Genomic DNA, 25,414 nt, shown 5'->3' on the forward strand with positions numbered 1-25,414 from the left:
TTATTGGGATTGTTATTCATTGCATATCTTGTGAACATCCAATATGTATGATTTAGTATAACCGCTCACGAATTGTTTGTGTTCTTGTTAAAACTATTCACAAAGGCCTGACTTATGTATTGGTATGACTTTTATTAGTGAAACTGATCTTAAGTAATCACCTGAGATGGTATGATCGAGTTTGTGTTTTGTTGAACCGAATCCTATGAAGACGTACAACACATCACAAAGGGGAATCGATCCTTGTATGAGGTGCAACAAGTTTGTAGCAGAACGGGGAACCGATCCTATGGACATGTGCAACACATATGAGTTAGATACCGTATATATGTGGGGAACCGATCCTAGTACCTAGTCAACCGAATTTTGGAAATCTAGTGTGACTATGCACAATACTCACATGGAGGTAGAACCGAAACTTGTTTTGGTAGAACTGTTAAACCCATGATTTGTGATTGAGTGTTTCTTAATTAATCGCATAGTTCTTGAAAGTCAGATGAACCAATTTAAATTTGTTTGGAAGTATGGAAAATCGGTTTGAAGGTTGTAAGTATGAAAGAGGACTTACAAAGTAAGGATGTCGGCAAACTTTGAACACGTACAATAATGTTTATCTTTTATTGTTCAAAGTTATTCCTTAATGGCTGCAGGAAGAAAATCCCAGGATTGAAATATAAATAAGTTAAGAATCTTTTAATTAAGGTTGTTAATTTTATTTTAAGAAAATGAGAATTAGTAATGTTCATTTACTAGTTGAGATTTTCCAAAGAGATTTTTGGTCATTATTTTGGACAGAGCATTTCCAAGAATTATGAAAACCGAATTTGGAATATATTGAATATTTGAGAATATTTTCGGTTTTGGAAATTCCTTGGTGTCCAAACTTCCTTGTCTATAAATACTTGAAGTTTTCATTTCTAGCAAACTAATCCTTCGTGACAGCAAACTTCCTCGGTTGTGTTGTTACTGGTGTAGCCGCCTATTCGGAGAGGAGAATAACCTTATTAGGCGAAATCTCTTACGACCGCTCAGTTAAAGTCTTTTTTGGGATTGAGAAACTCTACGAGTACCATTGGTGGGAAACTAGATAATTGCGGTTTATCTTGATATGATAACTAAGGTGGTTGAAATTTAATTGCACCTAGTTTGTTTATGCTTGAGAATCTTCTCTTCTAATATAATATTCACTCAAACTAGATCGAAGTTTCGACAGGGATCTTTAGACTGTTGTTAGTTCTAGAGACGATCTTGTGATAATCCATTGTTAACAAACTCCGTTCTGCGCGTGATTGATCACAAGAGATTCAAGTTATTGTGTGCAGGTGTTTACTGAAGATCTAAGAAGATTTAAAGACAAAGAAGATATTGAAGATTTCTGATTTGGGGTTCATAATCTTTGGTGTGCACAATACTTGTGGTATAAGAGGATCCAACTATAATCTGTTTATCCTTGTGGTTGATTGGATTGATTAGTTGTGTAGATCGGCATCAATATAATTCTTTGTGATTAAAAGTATTGATTGCAAAATCTTAACAATTACCTTTGGTGATTGAGAATAAGATAGATCTAAGAACCTTAAAATTACCCGACGAAGGTAAATATTAACAATTACCTTTGGTGATTAAGATAAACAGAAGAGCCTTTGTCCGACTCACATCACTTGGTTGAATAGAGTTGATACCAAACATATTTGTTGTTCCTTTACTGTTCGGAATACGAACCAAAAGAATTGTTCCAAGTACGTAACTTATTCATAAGTTGGAGGCGTGGGAATTTAGACGGAACTAGGTGAACTATAGGTTTAGTTACTTGGTCTCAACTATATGAAGTTAGGTCTAATTTTGTGTAGTGTCTTAATCCTGAGAGTATTCAATTCTGGATAAGGTCCCGGGGTTTTTCTGCATTTGCGGTTTCCTCGTTAACAAAATCTTGTTGTGTCATTTACTTTATATTTCCGCATTGTAATTGTTTTATTATAATTAAAGTAAATTACACAAACTTTAATTCCTATTTACTTGATAAGAAATCCTATTGTGTTTGGTTAAGTCCGAACCTTTTTATCAAGTAAACATACTTCGTTGTTGTATTGTCTCGATCTCGTATTCATAGACGATCGCACGAAGTGTGAACCGATTAGTTGCATTGTCTCGACTCAGTCCATAGACAATCACTTTCGGAGAAAAGACTTATAGGTAGGAAAAGTTTTAGCTTGAGGTATATTTGGGTACCCTCGCCTTTTCAATTGGTATCAGAGCAGGCAAACACGAAAAGATCTTACAATCTGTGTTTGGTGCGATCCAACCTATAAGAATGAACTCCAGTTCTCATGAATCGACTTCAATTAACGTACCACCAAGATTTGACGGAACAAACTATCTATGGTGGAAATATGCTATGAAATCTTTTCTTCAATCACAGGACTTTAATACATGGCTATTTGTCGTCGATGGTTATAATTACCCAGTGGTAGAAAATTCGGAAACTGAGTTTAAACGCTTAGTGGAGTTTTCAAACGAAGAAAAAGCATTTGCAAAGCAGAATTCATATGGTTTGAATGCTATAATACATGCTGTAAGAGAATCACCTTTGTCAAAAAGAAAAAATGTTCCTTCACATAAACGTGAAGACGCCTGGGATGATGAAGATATTATTCCTCAATGCTACAAATGTAGAGGGTTCGGCCATATCTCTCCAGACTGTCCAACCAAGGACACACAATGGAAAAGAAATCCTTACACTGCCACACTTGATTATTGTCCTAATGATAATGATCAAGTTGATGAGATAGAACATGTTGCAACTATTTCAGAAGTCTATGACTCTGAAGTCCTTCCTACACTAGATACTGAAGAAGAGTTTACCCCATCGATTTTCAAAGAATTATTTCCATGTAAAGACAAAAGAACTCACCTTCTTGAATCTGACATCATTGAGATAAAATCATCGCTTGATCAACTCAAACTGAGTCTTCTGAATGGTAAAGAAAAATACAACAAGCGACCAAAGAAAATCAAGGTTACTCAATGTTCTGAAAAGCTACAAATATCTAAACTCATTCTCGATATTAAGTCTTGTCAAGATGAGATAAGGAAGTTAAACGCAGAAAATCAGAAAATGAGAAATATACTCAATTGTTTTGATAAATCTTCATCTGGTATGAATGTATCAAGAGACAAGGAGGTAAGACTAAATAAGTCTGTGAAATCTAGATTCAGAAAGCACAACATTTCTGGTGTGTGCTTCTTGTGCATGCAAAAAAGGCATTTTCAAAGGCAATGTCCTAAAATTAAACTGAGAGAGAGACTGTATAAAACCGAAAAATCAATATCTAAGTACAGATCAAAGATCTCTTCAAAACGGAAGAATAAGTTCTTCGAACATCATGATCTTACATCAAGATTAAATGTTGTACTTAAAAGTTCAAACATAATGTCTCCTCAACTATGTAAGAATGTTGAAATCTTCAAGGGAAGAAATTCAACAACCAAAAGGTGACCATCTAACCGGTTATCATGGATCCTTACTTGTTACCCTTAAAAGTATACAATAAGGATATAGATGTAAATATTTTTGGATAAAAATATTTCTAAAAATTGATTTACGGTTAAGAATTTAAGTGAAATAATATTCTCAAAGATTTTTGAGAAAAGGTTTTAGAACTTATAAGAGGGAAGACCTCTTATTTCTTTTTCATAGAGATTTGACAGTATGTCTACCTCTAGTCGCAGCTTCCGCAAAACCGAAAAAGTATGGACTATATTGTTTCCCAACAAGAAACTTCGTCTCGAAACTTCTGATGGCGATTCTGATTCATCTCCAGAACTTCAACAGGATGTTCCTAATGAAGAGATCTCTTCTCTAAATGATAATCTTCTCAAGAATCTTTCACTAAAATTAGATCTAATTTTATGTGAAGTAAGGAACATGGAAAAGGATTTGCGAAAGGAAGTTAAGGAAGTCAATGACAATGTTGTTAGTCTTGAATCAAGACTAGTGATTATAGAAGATGATTGGAGTCCGATAAAATCCTCTGATCCGGTTTTAACCTTGAAGGATGATCTAAAAGGCTGAATTTAGAAAAGGAAAATAGACATCAATTTTTGATTTCTTTCAATGATTGTATTATGTCTATTATGAATAAAACTATTATGAATAAAATTATTTGATTTATAATTTTTCTTGTGATGGTTTTTGATTTACATAGCTTGTGCTTGAATGCTTTATTATTTCTATGGATGTTTATGGGATATTTGATTTCGGTTTTATTACCTTGATATTCGATCTCATAATATTGTAAACCCTTATGGTTTGGGTGACTTTTTGATTTAGCAGGATTAAGTTCTAGCCTATGTTGGTAGGCTTTATCAAAGGAACATGAGGGGTTCTGGTAGAAACAATATGTGAAAAAGTTACAATATGTTGAATCGGTTTTGGTTTAGCATAAAAGCATATGTGTTTCGACGGTTTTCAACTTTTGCTTGCAATTGTTAAAACTGATTTTCAACCTTTCTCTGGTAAAGGTTGGTTGTTGTTATTCTTTTGTTTTGCATAAGGATGACAACATAATGATATTTCGTTATCAATTCTCCCTGGAAGAAGATACAAACATGTTGGAGAAGTGGATGCGAAATTTGAGGTAACAATGTTGTTAGTTAATTGTTTTCCTGTTTAAGAAAAGCCAGATTTTTATTTCATATATATTTTCCTTTTGCTTAACAAAATTTTGGTACAATTGATGTTTTATTCCATTATGTGTATATGTATGTGTGTGTGATTCAATTGGTTCCGCCGGTTAAGAAAAACTATTGTTATCTTGCTTTATTGTGTTTAGGCTTACAAAATTTCGGTGCAATTGCGATGTTTTAACGCTTATGTTGATTCAATTGCTTCCGGTTGAGGTGAATAATTTTGCAAGTTGATTTATTTGGTTTGTATGAATTATTTATGGCTTAACGAAAGAAAAGGTTTACGGGATGGATTGTTTAGTCCATTTCGATTCCGGATAAGAGAAGCTAAGTTTATCTTAGTTAAACTTATCAAAGTGGAGGTTTCGGTTATTCAAGTCTAATCGAATGCCTTAACAAGAAATGCTAGTTAACTAACCTAGTACTTGTCTTGTTTAAAATTGAAAGGTCTAAGTTATATGGATAATTAGAACCTGATGAGAAAAATAGAGTTATCTTTATTTTGGTCTTATCGAATGAAGCGGCTGTGTTTGTACAATCGGTTTAGCAAAGGGACTAAGTTGCTTAGTTGATTTTTGGTTTGCTAAAATAAATTGGGAAAATTGCTTCAGGCAATTGTTTCCTTGATAACATATCAAAACAAATTACCTTGTAGTTTCGGTTTTGATATTGGTTATCAAAAATGGTGTGTGGAACCCTCGTGCTTAACTCTATAGGTTTGCAAGTCTATTTTGAGATTTGTAACTCTTTTCGTGTTGTCCTTTATTTTTTCGTTTCTTTGTCATTTTGTGACAAAAAGGGGGAGAAATATATGGAGTAAACAAGTGATACTGGTATTGAATTTATATTGATTGGTATCACTAAGGAAAAGAACATTGGTGCTTAAACGTTTATCTAAAGAAAGAGTGAAAGCAGAGACTAAGGGGGAGTAGCATATCATATTAATTGGTATAACAAAGACGTGCCGATTGATGAAATCTACCTATCTCACCTTTAGGGGGAGTATTAACTTTGTTATTATAATGTCAACAACGGCATTTAAAGGATTGAATGAATGCAAGCTATTGTTTTGTTGAATTCGGGAATCAAGCGTATGTGTAATGAATTCTTGTAATTTGTTTATCCATATGAATGTAAGAGTTTTGTCACTAAAATTGACAAAGGGGGAGATTATTAGAGCATAGCTCGGTTGAACCCACCAAGCATTGGTATGTCAAGTTTGGTTGTCATATTTTAGTGAATTGAAACTCATTTTATGAGTCGCTTGATTATGTACTAGAGTCAACTTCGTATAGGTTAGCTTGGAATTATTAGGATATGAGACATTACAAGTATTGCGAAGACTTGAAGAAGTAAGAAGATACAACGACAACATAATCCTTCCACTTGAGGTTAGTGATATTTGACTTGAACTGTTTCATTCCTAACGTATCTTTCAAGTCGTGCATATTGAAAACGAAACTGCGAAGCATGAACACTCTAGATAGACATAGTATTAAGGAATACAATATGAAGTTTATTGCTTAACCATTAAACTTTGTAGATAAGACATCGACATAATTGTTTAAATGCTATTTTGATTATGTATGGGTATGAGGTGAGGATTTCATCCTAAGAAACATTGTTTCACATGTGTTTTAAGGAAGTAAGTTTATAAACTTGTTTATGAATCGAAAAGAAAATCGCCAGGCGTTATTGGGATTGTTATTCATTGCATATCTTGTGAACATACAATATGTGTGATTGAGTATAACCGCTCACGACTTGTTTGTGTTCTTGGTAAAACTATTCACAGAAGCCTGACTTATGTATTGGTATGACTTTTATTAGTGAAACCGATCTTAAGTAATCACCTGAGATGGTATAATCGAGTTTGTGTTTTGTTGAACCGAATATGGATAAAGGGGAAACGATCCTATGAAGAGGTGCAACACATCACAAAGGGGAATCGATCCTTGTATGAAGTGCAGCAAGTTTATAGCAGAAAGGGGAACCGATCATATGGACAGGTACAACACGTTTTTAGGCAAAGGGGAACCGATCCTATGGACATGTGCAACACATATAAGTTAGATACCATATATATGTGGGGAACCGATCCTAGTACCTAGTCAACCAAATTTTGGAAAGCTAGTGTGACTATGCACAATACTCACATGGAGGTAGAACCGAAACTTGTTTTGGTAGAAGCGTTAAACCCATGATTTGTGATTGAGTGTTTCTTAATCAATCACATAGTTCTTTAAATTCAGATGGACCAATTATAAACTTGTTTGGATGTGTGGAAAATCGGTTTCAAGGTTGTAAGTATGAAAGAGGACTTACAAAGTAAGGATGTCGGCGTACTTTGAACACGTACAATAATGTTTATCTTTTATTGTTCAAAGTTATTCCTTAATAGCTACGGGAAGAAAACCCCAGGATCGAAATATAAATAAGTTAAAAATCTTTTAATTAAGGTTGTTAATTTTATTTTAGGAAAATGAGAATTAGTAACGTGCATTTACTAGTTGAGATTTTCCAAAGAGATTTTCGGTCATTATTTTGGACAGAGCATTTCCAAGAATTTTGGAAACCGAATTTGTGATTTAATGAATATCTTGAGAATATTTTCTGTTTTAGAAATTCCTTGGTGTCCAAACTTCCTTGTCTATTAATACTTGAAGTTTGCACTTCTAGCAAACTAATCCTTCGTGACAACAAACTTCCTCGGTTGTGTTGTTACTGGTGTAGCCGCCTATTCAGAGAGGAGAGTAACCTAATTAGGCGAAATCTCTTACGGCCTCTCAGTTTAAAGTCTTCTTTGGGATTGAGAAGCTCTACGAGTACCGTTGGTGGGAAACTAGATAATTGCGGTTTATCTTGTGTTTTTCGATCGATTTGATTGACTAACGGTGGTTGAACTTTGATTGCACCTAGTTTGTTTATGATTGAGAATCTTCTCTTCTGATATAAGATTCACTCAAACTAGATCAAAGTTTTGACAGGGATCTTTAGACTGTTGTTAGTGTTAAAGACGATCTTGTGATAATCCATTGTTAACAGACTCCGTTCTGTGCGTGATTGATCACAAGAGATTCAAGTTGTTGTGCGCAGGTGTTTATTGAAGATCTAAGAAGATTTGAAGGCAAAGAAGATATTGAAGATTTCTGATTTGGGGTTCATAATCTTTGGTGTGCACAATACTTGTTTCGGTATAAGAGGATCCAACTATAATCGGTTTATCCTTGTGGTAGATTGAATTGATTAGTTGTGTAGATCGACATCAATACAATTCTTTGTGATTAAAAGTATTGATTGCAGAATCTTAACAATTACCTATTGTGATTGAGAATAAGATAGATTTAAGAACCTGACGAAGGAGTTTATGTTAAGATAAACAGAAGAGCCTTTGTCCGACTCACATCACTTGGTTGAATAGAGTTGATACCAAACAGATTTGTTGTTCCTTTACTGTTTGGAATATGAACCAAAGGAATTGTTCCAAGTATGTGACTTATTCATAAGTGGGAGGCGTGGGAATACAGACGGAACTAGGTGAACTATAGGTTTAGTTACTTGGTCTCAACTATACGAAGTTAGGTCTAATTTTGTGTAGCGGCTTAATCCTGAGAGTATTCAATTCTGGACAAGGTCCCTGGGTATTTCTGCATTTGCGGTCTCCTCGTTAACAAAATCTTGCTGTGTCATGTACTTTATATTTGAGCATTATAATTGTTTTATTATAATTAAAATAAATTACACAAACGTTAATTCCTATTTACTTGATAAAAAATCCTATTGTGTTTGGTTAAGTCCGAACCTTTTTATCAAGTAAGCATACTTCGTCGTTGTATTGTCTCAATCTCGTATTCATGGACGATCACACGAAGTGTGAACCGATTAGTTGCATTGTCTCGACTTAGTCCATAGACAATCACTTTCGGAGAAAGGACTTATAGGTAGGAAAAGTTTTAGCTTGAGGTATATTTGGGTACCCTCGCCTTTTCATTTAGTTAACTAACCTAGTATTTGTCTTGTTTAAAAGTGAAAGGTTTAATTTATTATTTGAATAATTAGAACCTGATGAGAAAAATAGAGTTAATTCTGATCTTTATTTTGGTCTTATCGAACATGCGATTGTATTTGTACAATCGGTTTAGCAAAAGAACTAAGGTGCTTAGTCAATTTTTGATTTGCTAAACTATTAGGGAAAATTACTTCGGGCAATTGTTTCCTTGGTAACATATCAAAACAAAATTACTTTGTAGTTTCGGTTTTGATATTGGCTATCAAAAATGGTGTGTGGAACCCTCGTGCTTATCTCTTATAGGTTTTGCAAGTCTTTTTAGATTTGTAAAATCCTTTCGGCTTGTCCTTTATTTGCTCGTACCTTTGTTATTTTGTGACAAAAAAATGGAGAAATATATGGAGTAAACAAGTGATTTGGTATCACCAAGGAAAGGACAATGAGGCTTAAATGTTATATCTAACGAGAGAGTAAAGCATAGACTAAGGGGGAGTAACATATCATATTGATACTTGTAGTTATATGGACTACAAAGGGAATAACAAAGACGTGTGGATTGAAAATCTACCTATCTTACCTTTATGGGGAGTATTAGCTTTGTTATTATAATGTCAACATCGGCATTTATGGATTTAATGTATACAAGTTATTGTGTTGTTGAAACTTGGAATCAAGCGTATGTGTAATGAATTCTTGTAATTTGTTTATTCATATGATATAAGAATTTTGTCACTAAAATTGACAAAGGGGAGATTGTTAGAGCATAGCTCGGTTGAACCCACCAAGCGTTGGTATGTCAAGTTTGGTTGTCATATTTTAGTGAATCAAATATCATTTAAAGAGTCGCTTGATTATTTACTAAAGTCAACTTCGTATAGGTTAGATAGAAAGTTATTAGGATATGAGACATTACAAGTATTAAGTGAAGACTTGAAGAATGTGAAGAACTAAAGAGCTACAACGACGACATCATCCTTTCTCTTGAGGTTAGTAATATTTGACTTGAATTGTTTCATTCCATGACGTATCTTTCAAGTCGTGCATATTGAAAACGTAACTGCAAAGCTGTGAACGATTATACTCTAGTTATACATAGTATTTAGGAATTACAATATGAAGTATAACGTCTATCTTTTGAACTTTGTATATAAGATATCGACATAATCGTATGAATGCTACTATGATTATGTGTATGGGTATGGGTGAAGATTTCGTCCTAGGAAACAATGTTTTACATTCGTTTAAAGGAAGTACAATTCATAAACTTGTTTTATCAAACGAAAAGAAAATCACTAGGCTTATTGGTATTGTTGCTAATCTTTGGATTACCAATATGTGGGATTAGTATAACCGACCATAACTTGTTTATGTATCTTGGTAAAACTATTCACAAGGCTTGACTTTTGTATTGGTATGACTTTTATTAGTGAAACCGATCCTAAGTAATCACCTGAGATGGTATGATCGATATTTGTAATTGGTGTGACCATTCCTAGTCATTAGGTAACCGATCCTAGAACTTGGTTGGGACTAATCACAAAATGTGTAATCGATACTTGTAGTAGGTTAACAAGTTTTAGTAATTGGTGTGATCGATCCTATAACTTTTGCAACCGATCACAAGTAAGTACCATAAATACGTGGTAACCGATCCCGGTACTTAGTTAACAATATTTTGGAAACTAATGTGACCGATCCTAGTAGCCACTTGGAGGTAGAACCGAAACTTGTTTTGGTAGAACCGTTAAACCCATGAATGGTGATTGAATGTTTTTGATCAATCACATAGTTCTTGGAAATCAGATGAACCAATTTTAAACTCGTTTGGAAGTGTGGCAAATCGGTTCCAAGATTGTAAATATGAAAAAGGATTTACAAAGTAAAGATGTCGACATACTTTGAACATATGCAGTAACTCTTATCTTTTATTGTTCAAACATATTCCTTAATAACTAAAGGAGAATCCCGGATCGAAATACACATATTGGTAATTCAAAAGATTTGCAATGAATAACAATACCAATAAGCCTAGTGATTTCCCTTTCGATTCACAAAACAAGTTTATGAATTTACTTCCTTTAAACGAATGTAAAACATCGTTTCCTATGAGGAAATCTTCACCCATACCCATACATAATCACAATAGCATTCATACGATTATGTTGATGTCTTATATACGAAGTTCAAAAGATATGCGTTATACTTCGTATTGTATTCCTTAATACTATGTCTAACTAGAGTATAATCATTCACAGCTTCGCAGTTATGTTTTCAATATGCACGACTTGAAAGATATGTTAGTGAATGAAACAGTTCAAGTCAAATATTACTAACCTCAAGTGGAAGGATAATGTCGTCATTGTAACTCATTACTTCTTCACATTATTCAAGTCTTCACGTAATACTTGTAATGTCTCATATCCTAATACTTTCAAGCTAACCTATACGAAGTTGACTCTAGTAAATAATCAAGCGACTCTTTAAATGAGTTTTGGTTCACTAAAATATGACAACCAAACTTGACATACCAACGCTTGGTGGGTTCAACCGAGCTATGCTCTAACAGAAATATAGGTTTAATTGTTTGGTCTCGACTACACGAAGTTGGTTTAGATTTTGTATAGCGGCTTAATCCTGAGAGTATTCAATTCTGGACAAGGTCTCGGGGTTTTTCTGCATTTGCGGTTTCCTCGTTAACAAAATCTTTCTGTGTCTTTTACTTTTCTATTTCCGCAATTATAATTGTTTTTATTATAATTAGAAGTAAAATACACAAACGTTAATTCCTATTTACTTTATAACAATCCTATTGTGTTTGGTTAAGTCCGAACCTATTATCAAGTAAACATACTTCGTTGTTGTATTGTCTCGATCTTGTATCCATATTCAATCACACAAGTTATCTTGTTGTCGTATTGTCTCGATCTCGTATCCATAAACGATCACACGAAGTGTGAACCAATTCATTGTATTGTCTCGACTCAGTCCATAAACAATCACTTTCAGATAAAGGACTTATAGGTGAAAAAGTTTTAGGTTGAGGTATATTTGGGTACCCTCGTCTTTTCAGGGGTTTTCCCTAGCGCCTCCCCATGTCTCCCTCTTATTATTCTTTTTTTTTTCTAAATTATCCCGGTTGGCTTCTTCTTACTCTTTTCATTTCTTTTCTTTTATATCACAGGTAGATGTGAAATGAAAAGTGAGGGTTAGTCTCTCTGCACCAGACGTGATTTAGGATTTGTTTCCTAATCCTGTTATAGAGGCCGTTGAAACTATTAGAGGGGCTGCTATAATAGGACAAAATGGGTCATTAGTTAGTAATTCCAAAAGCCTCTTATCTATATATTTATCATAATGGCTAAAAATCCCTCATTTAATTAGTGTGGTTAATTTAATGAGGTAGGATCCATGGGTACTCTTAGATGGACAACGTCGGACAAGATTTGTGCCATTTTCTCTGCAAAACCCAAATGACAATGAATTTAAGTGTAATATTTTAATGATATGTTCCTCTTACAAGACTCTACATTCTTACAAAAAAATAAACGCAATTCAAGATAACAAACCTCACCATCTACCAATCTTAATTTGAACCGTTAAATTTGAACGACTGATATTCAAAGGGGTAGATGGTCGTTTTATACATCTCGAATTGTGTTCATTTTTTGTAGGAATGTAGAATCTTATAAGAGGGGAACATATCATCAAAATATTACACTTAAATTTATTGTCGTTTGGGTTTTGCGGAGAAAATGGCGCAAATCTTGTATGACCTTGTCCATCTAAGAGTGTCCATGGATCCTCCCTCTAATTTAATTAACTAATCATTACATTAATGAACTTTTTTTATACTTAGTGAAAAAATAAAATCAGATTAAGAGTTAGGTTTGGCGGAGAGATAAAATAGAGAGATTTTTTATTTTTTTTGAGATTTTGAGATTTTTTTTTCAAAACCCTAGATTTTGATTTACTCGACCAAAATGACTGATTTCAGTGGCAAATTGGACGTGAGTGAACCATATTTTATAGATACTCCATGATAGAGATCCTACTATGGCTAATCTCTTAGCTCCAATGCCCATCTCAGGGCAATTTACCGTTGAAATTAACCATAGAAGCCAACCAAACCGTAGGGGTCATATACGGTTGGAAAGAACCATAGAAGCCAATCGTAGGGGCCATTCACGGTTAGTATCTGATGAACATCCAACCGTAACTGGTTAAAATTGGGGAAAATCCAATCATAAACCAGCTATGGTCAGATTGTTATCTTACGAGACAAACCGTAAATCAAATATGGTTGGCTAGTATTCAATCGTAACTATTTATGGTTGATAACTCTTAAGTCAAAATCAACCGTAATCAAACTCAAAATCTTAAATTATTTTCACTCAAACTTTTTTAAGGTTGGTACTATTAGAATCAATACCAATCGTAAACATTTTTACGGTTCATTCTAAATAGTTTTTCATGATTTATGGTTGGTAGTTCTTCAATCACCAACCAACCGTAACACCTTCAGAAATCGAAATTACGGTTGATAATTGAAGAATAACCAACCGTAACCCTAACTGTGACCTTAATTTAACTTAAACTTGTATGCATCTAACCTAATTCGAACACAAAAAAACAAATCCTGCCTTATATAAGTCATGCTGGTAAATCTATCAAGTGGTTTAAGAAAAAGAAAATTAATGGAAATAACGGTTAGGACCGAAAGAGAAGAGAAAAAAATGAAAGAATACTGATTTTTTTTTCTTCTCTTTTATTGATCCGGTTTAAATTCGTTGTAGGGTAATTTAGTCTTTTTCAGGGATGAGGTGAGGTTAATTTAGTCCTTTCAAAGATAGAAGAGCAATCTAGACCTTTAACATGACACTAGGACACCCGTAGCTAATTTGGTGGACATTGCTATCATGGTGAAGTCCCTCCGATCATCAGCCTTATAATTATTTCCTTATCTCTATTTATTTCGATTTGAGGTTTCTTATTTTTAGTTTTTTCACTAACAACCTTACCTTTGTTCATTTTATTTGTTTAATTTTTTATATTTGCTCTCGGTTTCTAATTATAAGTTTTGTTTTTATTTTGCAGCCGAGGGTTAATCTCTCTGCACCAAGTCATTGACAGGGTTTGCTTTTGATCTCCATTCTGTTTTGATTTTGATTATGTCACGGGTTTCATTTAATCTTTTGTTTGTTTAACATTGACTGAAACTAAAAATAAGATTCTGTTGTTTTGTTGTTGCAGCTTGCAAGCACATCTCCAGTTCATTCTGTTTGCTCTCTTCCACTTCATTCGGTTTACCCTACTTCAAACCTTCAGGTGTAAAGGTCCAGTGCTAACTGTGAGGTTTAATGTAGGTTAAGCTGAATGAATTGGAATAGGAGATAAGTCCCTTTTCGCTGACATTGACTTGCATGTTGGCTATGGATGGTATTGGTAAGGAGCCCCTTTGAATCAATTTATCTTATTATTGCAGTATGTAAGTGGCATGAGTATATTAGATTTGTCCCCATTTACTGCAGATGGTTACTAAACAATGGGATTTGATGGTACTTTCAGAACTGAATATCATGATAAGAAACTACACAATTACATTTCTTTGTTTGAATAGCATTATCGGGATGATTCTAATTGCGCACAGTATGAGGTTGACATGCATTACTTCAGTCTATTAGATTCACACTCAATTATGATTCTAATGATTGTTCTCAAGTGGTAATAAGGTTATTGTACTATGTTAACCAGAAGATAACTTATTAGGGTTGCAACTAAGAAGAATGTAAGATCAGCAACAATCTTTGTTTAAGTTTGAACAGAACAAATTAGATTTTCTGGTTTGGTTGTGATTCTCATTGTATAGGCAGTTGTAGGTTCCCTCAGGCCTCAACATTTAGAAAGAATCTAGATTGGCAATAGAGAGGTTGCATGATTCTTTGGCTGCAGTAATTGAAAAGGCTAAGCAATGCCTACCAAAGGGTAAAATCAAATTTTAAAGTTGGTATTTCTATTTAAATGTCATATTTTGTCTGTGAGTTATCTGAAGGTATGCTTCATGTGGCTGTAGTTGAATTTTTTAGTGATGGAGTAAATGTTTTTGATGAATCGGTCAATATTTACTCCATCAGTAAGAATATTTTTAGTCCATACTGCAATCTTGCAGGGACACCTTGCACTAACGGCAGTGTTTGATCAGTGAATATAGAGGTGTGCGAGAAAGTCTTCATTCAAGTTAGTCCGTTTTCTTGATGGATGATATGAGCAGGTATCTAAATGTATATTATTAGCATGACCTTAGCATTTATCTAAATGTATATTTTGTGGGAGAGCTGTTGAGAGTGATATTGAAAAACATGTCGTTAAGATTCTAGCGTATCTTACATGTTAACATGAACGAGACCTCAACATTTTCGTTCCAGTTTCATTGAATAACTTTTTTCAGGCGATTAAATAATCGGAATTTGGTGTTATATTCGTGTGAATAAAAATTCACACACATTTTTGTGAACAGGGATACTTATGGATTCGTAGTGAGACCTCAACACCCTAAGAGGTATCAAGAGTACGCTATTATCTTCAAGGTACGTATATATATATGTGTGTGTGTGTGTGTGTGTGTGTGTATACACAGGAAGATGCATTTGTGTTGATTAAGTGAGATTGCTAGATGCCCTTACACTCTATTAATCCATTTTGCTTCCTTCATTGATGTTTAACAGGAAGATAAGCTTCAGAACAACTGCCCACCCGTAAGGCTTGATATCTGATGCTCCAGCAGGCATCATTGATTTGACACTAGAGGTAAGACTTGCTCCGAATTATGTTTCATCACTCTATTGTTTTAGGTTAATTATCCAGTTCTATTTGATTGTCCTAAACTATGCCACGTCATTTAAATCTTATATATGATCTTATCTTTCTACAAATTTTCTAAGTGCATAATATACAATAACTAGCCATATCATGTCTATTTTGATACTGTAGTTAGAAATCAAAAAACGGATTTTAGTAAACTACATATAGGTAATATGCATTTTGTCTAGTATCAATATTAGTATGAATGACATAGGTTTCAGATAGATGACTTCAATCCTAGAAATTTGCTCTATTGAATGTGCATATTGTTGTTCACAGTTGGTGGTTTAAACCAAATTACACTACTTAGTGTCGTAGTATATATGATTGTATGTCATCTTATGCTGACTCACTTTGTGCCTTGCATCACATCAAGGTATATCATTTGCTAATGTCCTTTTTAAATTCATGGATATGAAGGTTCTTATCAGTAAGCAACATGTGTTATTAGGAATATAACAATAGGGTGCTTTACATACATTCTCCTGCTGCTTTCGGTTAACTTGGTATAGATGTTCTTTTATGTAGGCGGCTGCATGGATTGATGAAGGAACGCTAAAAGAATCAGAGGAACAACATTCTCCACCAAGAGTGTCTTCACAGTTTGAAAACACTATGATTCATGCTGCTCATGAAATCTTCAATGGCCTACTTCCTGATGTTCATATATTTACAGATCATAAAGTTGGAGATAAAGCTGGAAAGTATGTCTTTGTTTACACGAGTGTTTCCGTGCAGGAATATGTTTTTATTTTTTACAAGAAATTAGCTTCTTTTTTTTCTCCAAGAAATTGAAATGAAATGTGACATGTTTCATCTCCTGGCTTTGGTATTTCATTGGTTGCTGAGACCCCATCAGGGTGCTTCATCTTTATTGATACTGCAGTTAGCTATTCAAGAGGGGAGGGAAAAACAATCGCTGTGATTCCATGGCATCATTGGCATGCAATCACATGCTGATGCCGCCTGAAGAGATTGGTGAGCTAATTGCTTCTAGGAGAGATTGAACAAGGAGGAGTGGTGGACTCAACACATCAGGTTTGTAAACTAAGCTGTAATTTGTTGTGATACCTTTTCCGTTATTTGTTATTATGATTTCTTAGCCTTGTCAACACATCAACTTTTTGGATAAGATGGCCTGATGTTAACCTGCATAAAACTCTAAAACAGTCCATGATCTGCATGGCTCATTTTCTGCAGAATTCCATCTTTTATATACATACACATGATGGTACCCGGCTTGATTAGGAAGGCCAGTACCATGATGTTTGTTTGGTCACCTGAGTTGTGGAAGATTAATTATCTGAGCATCTATGTTGGGTTACTTCATTAGTTCATTTCAATGACAAAATGTAGCTGATGTACATATGTTGGGGCGATGCATAGTTTACTGTGTGGATTGGCTAGATATCATATGAAGAGCGGTAATTAGGTTAACTGTTGAGGAATTTTGTTTTCTTTTTTGTTTTCTATTCCCGTCAGTCCTGATTGTCATCATGTTTGTTTATGTGGGTGTGATTTCAAGTAAAGTCTTAAATCACATGCTGACAGCCCATGGGGTATCACAATATAAGCATAAGCTATTAGAAGTTTGCATAATCAAGGGTAGGTTTTGTTCTCTCGAATACACAAGCATCTCCATTAATTAGTCGGTGATATTTAGCAAAGGTAACCCACCAGCCACTTAACCCAACCTTCTTTGCTAGATAAGTAGTTTCGAATTTGTCCCCCTCTTCATCAAGCACAGTAACTTGTGCATCCTTTTTTGGCAGGTGCGTCTTGCAAAACCGTTAGGAAGACCCTCTTATGATTAATCGTAGTAGGGCCTTCCTAGCGGTTTTTGCAAGAACCACCTGCTAAAAAGGAATGCACAAGTTTTTTCCATTGATGAAGATGGGGTCGAGTTTGAAACTACTTATCTAGCATGAAAGATTTGGTTAAGTGACGGGTGAATGAATTTGCTAAAAATCACCAACTAGTTGATGAAGGTGCTTGTGTATTCCAAATAACAAAACCTACCGAGTTTAAGGTGATTATGCAAACTTATAGTAGCTTATGCTTGTAATACTCCTTTATTTAATTCTTTTTTATGTGATGGTGATTGGTTAGAACATGCTATCAGAAATGAGTGTGTCCGTGGTAAACTTGGGGTAGCACCAATGAAGGATATACTATCACAACATCGGTTACGTTGGTTCGGACATCTTCAACGAAGACCAGCTGACGCCCCGGTTCGTTTAGGACGCATAACACGGCCGGAAGGTAGAATGAAGCGTCTAGGACGACCGAAACTCACATGGGATGAACTGATTATACGGGACTTGACTGACCGAGGCTTGGAGAGAGATTTGGCGTTCGACAGAACTGCGTGGAAAGCAGTGATCCACGTGAAGGAGGTATGTACACGAGGTACGTGAGTTGACCCTATTACTTTTAAATCTCTCTTTTTCCTTTTTAGTAGAATTGTCTGAACCGTGAACATGTAAACAGCCATGGCAGAATTGTGAATGGGGGACCCCCAGTAGCTCTGCAGCTCGCAGGATTGTGAAGGGGGGACCCCCTCGTAGCCCTGCATCCGGGACATGGAGTATGTGGATACATCATCTTAATGGTCGCGAACGCGTAATCCCATTGAAATGATGGCTACTGCACCCTCTGTACCGAAAACGAACACGACAAGGAATGTGTTAAGGATTACTCTTACCTCCGGGTAAGTTGCGTCTAGGCCTGCAGGCAGCCGGTGTAAAAACTTCGCCGCATCTCTGGAGATAAGATTGTTACGCGGTTTATCTCCGCCCGACCTAGTACTTGCTACTGGAAAATGGCTCTGGTTTCTGGTTTCTGGTGATTGGTTAGAACTATTGCAAAACTTAATTGGTATGAACTTCTCCTTTTATTAGTTATCTTATCTTCTCCCCACCGTGGTCTATAAAATTTGCTATTTGATTATATTGGATTCCAGGATTTGTTACTCCTTCTTTGTGCTTTATGCCAGAAAGATTTTTCGAAGGTATGTGTTTGAAAGCTTTCACCTCATGCTATAGAAACACTCAGACATATCAGGGATTTCCTCCGGTGTCAAGTTTGTTTCTAGATAGAAATTCCTACCCAACCAGTAATTCAATAGGTGACACCATTCTAATTTCTAAATGTTTTTTGAACCAGTAATGCCATTCTAAATATATACAAGGCCAACAAGTGAAATAGAAACAATACATATCTGTCCTAGCTCAAAGAGTAAGGAAGCATCACGTCAAATAATTGGATCAAAAAACGAAATATTATACAACGTATCTTGAAAATTATTGGTTTAGACATCTATGGGGGTGATATTATTATGGGGTGATATTATTGTTTTCTTGCTTATTCTAGATATCCTGTCATCTTCTACTTTGTTAATATAACTAGTAATGCCATTATTACCATTTGAAGCTGTAGTCTAAAGCGATGTACCCATACTCCGAACCAAGCTTGAATCTTTTATAGTTTTATTGTTGTACTACTATTGCACGTTTCGAAGTTCCAAAAGTTATTCACAGATAATGATAGGGCCTTCCTAGCCCTACTTTGCCTAAATCCTTAAATGGCGATAGGAAAAATACATAGCAAAATCATTCATTTTAATCCATGTTGATTGCTTTTATACAGTTAGGAGGCTTAGAGATTGAGAGAATTGGAGGGAAACTTTGTAAATAAACAGATCAGCTTAGTACATCTCATAGTTATAAATATGACCCTGGAGCTTTTAATAGTACAAGATGTAGAAGACAGAGAATCCATATCATTTATGCTGTTAACTCTTTCAATCAACATTTGGTGCATATGGTTCTTATTAACTTCGGCAATTGATATCTGGAGCATAGGATGCATATTTGTTTATTTTGTGCTTTCCTTTTAGCTATCTCGATTAGTAAGTGTTCATGCTCACACTTTTTAGTTTTTGTTCTTTTGAACTGCCCTTGCAACTTTTTTGGTTTTAGGTTAAAGGGAAAGTTTGGTACAGACCAATAAAGTAGTGAAGCAGGTTAGTGAGAACATTTTTCCGAGGTTTTCGAGAAAACTAATGCTTCAGCTGCTCTTGCTGCGGGGGAATATCTCACTTGGCCAAAACAGTCTCGGATGGCGAAATGATAATGCTCCCTCTAGCACATACAACAGAATCAGGTGGTAGGTTTCTCCATCAGTACTTTATGCAAATGTATAATCTGGAGGTGGTGGGTAGTGTTTGCGGATATATTGTAGTGTTTTTGGTTGCGTGAGTTTCTAAGAATTACCTCCTTCAAATAGCACACTAAAGGATGTTATAACTTATATTACAAAAGACACCAACAATAGGATAGTTCTTAACATTTTGGTATATGAATTTTTCGATGTACATAGAAATTTGTAAAATTACCATGATTTTCCAGATGTTTTAAATATAAATGAATGGAAGCCTTGAAACCCAATAAAACCATGGTTTACAAAAGTCGAACAATCTAAGCCCTGGCAATGCATTGGTGAGCGAATTATTTATGGCTATAATTTGTCCAAACAGAGTTTTCTTCGTCACTGCACTTCATAAAAACACCTTCCGAGCACCTGACAGAAAAGCCTTGATGCTAACAAAATGGATTTGTCAGAAACCCTTACTAGATTGTTATCTGAAGAATATTCATCATTGAATCGTCATTATTATCCCGCATGTGCTGAACCTGAACTGAACTTAGATACAAGTCAGCATTCAGACCCAAGTTTCTTCACTATCCTTCTTCAATATGATACTGGTGACCTTCAATTTCTGCATCAGAATCATTGGTTCAGTATCCAGCCTACTCCTGGTATTTTAATGTAAATATCGGTGACCTTCAGGTAATTGTATCTGTGAAGTATGGATATTTATTTCAGAAGCACATATGAAAATGAATCATTCATACCAAACCACTCATTTGTATCATGCAAGCTTATTAGCATCAGCAAGTTTAAAAGTGTGGAGCATAGAGAGCAGTTGCCAATCATGCCGGACCAAGAGTATCAGTGGCATGCTTTGTCTGACCAATGAGCAAATCCATGTTACGGAGCAAATCCAGTTTAAAAGGGAAAACTCTAGACATGGGACAACTATTATTGTCCAGATATGGGACAATAAATCCGGACCTTTAATCATTTCCCTCTTCACACCGCTATTAATCCCGATGCTAGAATCATTCCCCTCTTAACCATTAAGATTGTGTCACCTCATGTCCCAGATTTGGGTCAAGGCCTGTTGTCCCAGTAGGTGCTCCCGTTTAAAAGTATCCAGCCCCAATCCCCCTATTTACAAAGCGACAACATCTAAAGAGTATGCAATTAGGGGTGAGCATTTTATCCGTAATCCGCGGACTTAACTGGGACCAACCGTATGTGTGCGGATGGATTTCCGGACCGTTCGTTAATGGGTTGGACGCGGATGGAATTTTTGAAATCCAACGGATTACGGATTGGACCCGGATGTAACCTTGAAAATCCGTTGGACATCCATACCCGTTAGATTAAGGGCATTTATATAGTTTCTAGAAAATATACGGATAGTCTTAGAATTTTTAGGTGTTTGCTTGGAGTGTTGTTCATGACACTTCTATATTTATATTTATATTATAAAAAGAAGTGGTGTTTGTGTAGACTGACAAATCCGACCATCAATTTTGTCATACTAAGGCCCGGATCGAGAGTTGGGGGAGGGATATTTTCGAGCATCGGATGAAGTTTCCTGATTTTGGTACGCTTCCATTAATAAGTTGGTTTCCTGACATGTTCTATACAGACATGCTTAGGTTTAAACGGCTTTGATTATGCCGCGGCCCGTTTCTGTGTAAAAGAAGGCTTCACATCTGTGTCACCATGCATGGGTCCTGCTGTATCTTATGGTAGACAATCCCAGAATCGAACTTCCACTGCGTCTTATTTGTTAAGGCTCTCCCACTACATCTCATGGCATACCCGTTTGAATTCAATCTGTAATGACTACCCCTTCTATTCTATGTGGATTATACTCCACCTCATTCACTATTAAGACAAATCTCATATCACTAGGCAAAAAAAACAAAAACAAAAAAGAAATTGTAAGCTGGCACATGCAACCAATGCCGCCATATACAAATTAACTGTCAATGAGCTGTTAATCTGTCACTTCCGTCAGTAAAGCCATTACATGATTCATGTGCTTAGTATAATTTTAAGATGCGGGGATTACGTTTGAAGGATTTTTAAATGTTTTACGGTTGGGTACCCTGACCGATTGGACCAAACCTAGGGGTGCACATACCCTACCCATACCCGCCAATCCTACCCTACCCGCCAGTTTTTTAACCGTATCTTACCCTATCCATTATTTGGCGGGTAAAGATTTTCTTAACCGCCAGTAAACGGGTAGGGTGACGGGTATAGGCCATATCCTACCCACCCTACTTAGAGGTGCACATACCCTACTCATACCCGTCAACCCTACCCTACCCGCCAGTTTTTTAACCGTATCCTACCCTATCCATTATTTGGCGGGTAGGGTGGCGGGTAAAGATTTTCTTAAGGAATTGTAAATTTATTTAGGGGGCAAATTTTGTTGGGTCATAAGGAATTGTAAGAGTTTTCACGTTAAAAATAGGACAAAAAAGACAAAAGTAAAGGGACGCACTCTAAGTTTTACCTCCCACGTGCATCTTCGAAGTCCAGGAAACTTTAACTAAACGTAGGGCAAAGTCCTTCGTTTTTCTTTCTTTTTCTTTAGTAAAAGGAGAATTTTGTTACTGAAGATAATGAGTTATAATATTCTTGTCCTTTTTCAAAAGAATTTGGACCCCGAGGGAAAAGCTGACATAATACCCATGACCAAATCTCCTAAACCTCACAAATTTAGAGAAGTAATGTGCCACTTATTAATTTCTCTATTGACAAAGGAAATACTATAATAACAAAATTCAGACATAAGACACTTAATCTGGTTGATTATTCTCATATTCTCCCATCTAACTGAAGGAAGTGGATTTATTATAAACTCTACTACTATTTTAGCATAAGCTCTTCATTTTCGAAGTTTACTCAAATTCATCGCTTTCGCTCACTTTAATGCTTCTCTTACTGACAAACATTCTCCTTCTTCCGAATTCAATATTCCATTCGAGAAAGCTCATTTCATTCCTCCATAATCACACGCAGAGTCACGCAAGACAAAAGCAAAACCTAGTTATTATTCTTGGAATCATAAGATGCATCAACATTCAATCTAAAAATGCCAAGGTCTAGTAGAGCCCAACAGTTTTTTTCTGAGAGTACAAGTTCTAGTGATATGAACAAAACTAGTATGCAGATTTTAATGATGATGAATTCTAGCAACAACACTTAGATGATTCGATGTTTTATTTTGAAAAATGCATTCACATCTTTCCTTCCACAGCACCCAACACCCCGCCATTAATCCAGGAATCCATTCATGTTGATCATTAGAGTGACTGCCGCTAGTGTTGGGAAGCCAATAAGTAATCTATTCAATGGTAGAAATCGCACCACTAATGACGACATCAATGTCAATGTTAATACCCATTCATACATCTCTTGAGAAATTACATTCCATAAGAAGATGTGATAGTGGTTTATTTGTTGAGGCACAAATTTAATACTTGTTATCAATGTCCCTGCAGTACTAAGACAGTCTTGATCTAGTTGATACTGTATTCATCAAACATTTCCAAATGAATAATTTAATCTTTTATGCGTTGTATCGGTATTCATAAAACTTTCAGTACTTCAGTAGAAATATTGTTGTTCCCAAAAGTACTATCATTATGACAAAGCATGTTGTAAGCATTTTTCAAGGAGAAGCAACCATCTCTGGAAGGACACCAAATCATGATGTCTTTAGTCTCCTTATTCATTTGAATTTCTACAGTTTTGTCTTTAATATTGCTATCAAAAACTTGAGACAAAAGGTGAATGTCCCAACTAGAAGTATTACGAAGAAGTAATTCGAACACATATACCAAGTTGTTGTATCCATGACTAGAAGTATTAGGAAGAATTAATTCATAGACCAAGTTGTTGTATCCATTATCAGAAGGAATTGGTGGATGTTTCAAACCAGGAACGTTTATCCACCCATATCTTCGTCTTCTTTCCGTTATGAACTTCCATAAAGTAGTTTCATTTGAGGTGAGATATACCGTTTGAAATGAGATATATCTTATTTTATTCCTTTCCAAAACCATGAACTGTTTTGTTTAGGGACAGTCAAATAAACACATTCATTATTCTTGAAGTATTTTGGCTCAAGTACTTTAGCCACTCAGATTAATTATGGAAGTAGATTCTCTGTATAATTTGTAGCTTGGACGCCGTATCCTTTTTGTTAAATAGGTCGTACGTGCTGATTTCTATTATTTTTATTTTGAACCTTTTTTTGTTAACCATTCTTAATTTTTATTCGTACTTCAACGTCTTTTTTTGTGGTATAAAGATTTTGCCCGTTAATTCATTAATAGTAAATCAAATTTACATGGATATCAAGTGTTGAAATAATGATGTTAAAAGTAAATTCTGATAACTGAAATAAAACACTCAATTTTAATCAGTACATAGAATAGTCCTTGGTTAACATATGTCCATGGCGCAAACACAAGCCTGATCCCTAATCCCAAAGCTTGGCCACCATGTCAACGGTCGACCATTCCTGAAAATTTTGGTATTTTTGGTGGTCATTCGATCATTACTTTATATTTTCGGAAGAGTTTGATCTTAACTGAAACTCTTGATTTTTGCTTGAATGAGAAAATAAGATTTTGCTCTAAAGACCAATATTTGAAAATATTAAATATTAATATTTAAATATATTATGTGGTGTAGAGACCTAATGGTTGCAGGACCAATCATTTTGTAAACCATATGGAAAATTGAGCAATATTTCACAAGATATGGAGAATCAAGGAAGTTGATCTAATGAGAGAGTCTTTGATTAAGGAAATGATAAAATAAGTAAAAAGTAAATTGAGAATGGCCAGCCGACCAGTGGGCTCGATCCCATGCGTCCCCTTTTATTATTATTATTATTATTATAATTTTATTTTCTCTCTCCTTTATTCCATGAGTCTTACATATCCTCGTTCGTCCATATTTTTGGGTGCTCGTTAAGCATTATTGCTAAATATACCCGCACCATTTTCTCGAGGCTTACTCGGCGGTGGCCTATATGCCCGAAAGGAGAATATTCGTTACTAATCAACGGAATTCATCTGAGAAAAGTCGTGAATTGAAGTAATAAAATATTATGGTGAAAATTGAATATTTTCTAGGATTTCAGTATAGCACTAGAATTAATTAATTAGTCTTTTTTATACTAGCAGAAAATCTATCTAGGAATATTAAATTGATTCGAGAATCGAGGAATGAGATGGTAGAAGCATCATACTCGTTCTGAATATTTATTCTTTATAGTCAGGGAACACCTGGAAGGGAATAATACGACCAACACCAATGACATCCTGAAGACATTATTGCTCTATACTAGTGGTCAATCCGTCTAGGAGGTATCCAATCACTCTTGATTCTATACAAAACTGGTTGCTGAATTGCACAGTATAAATGATGAAATATGCAAAATATTGAAAGCTCATCAGAGAGACTCATAATGTCATTGCATATTTATGCTTTGAATAGGTTACATGATCAATCAAAGATCACCGTCACAAGAGCTTTTTTTATCTAAATCATACAATATGAATTTCATATATTCATCTGAAGTCGGGCCAGAGATATACAAAACTATGATTTTATAATATTAGCCTTCGTCAAAAATCCACCATTAACATCAACTATCAAGTTACATCAACATTTTTTTTGAAAGAAAAATAACTTTGT

At 35.2% G+C, this 25,414-nt stretch overlaps 1 long non-coding RNA gene across 10 annotated transcripts; it reads left to right on the forward strand.

Moving 5' to 3' along the window:
- Nucleotides 1-13,684: 13,684 nt before the first annotated feature.
- LOC113282624 lies at nt 13,685-20,021 on the forward strand. 10 transcript variants are annotated; one of them, XR_003327055.1, is made up of 9 exons: nt 13,685-13,826; nt 13,946-14,963; nt 15,210-15,279; nt 15,418-15,499; nt 16,082-16,257; nt 16,440-17,962; nt 18,044-18,430; nt 18,516-18,563; nt 19,534-20,021. It is a non-coding gene; the product is annotated as an uncharacterized LOC113282624 (long non-coding RNA). The 10 variants fall into 10 exon arrangements; XR_003327051.1 differs by having other exon boundaries at nt 18,044-18,563; XR_003327054.1 differs by having other exon boundaries at nt 18,516-20,021.
- The last annotated feature ends 5,393 nt before the right edge of the window (nt 20,022-25,414 follow it).

This window comes from Papaver somniferum, chromosome 5 (assembly GCF_003573695.1).
Source record: "Papaver somniferum cultivar HN1 chromosome 5, ASM357369v1, whole genome shotgun sequence".
Taxonomy (NCBI): domain Eukaryota; kingdom Viridiplantae; phylum Streptophyta; class Magnoliopsida; order Ranunculales; family Papaveraceae; genus Papaver; species Papaver somniferum.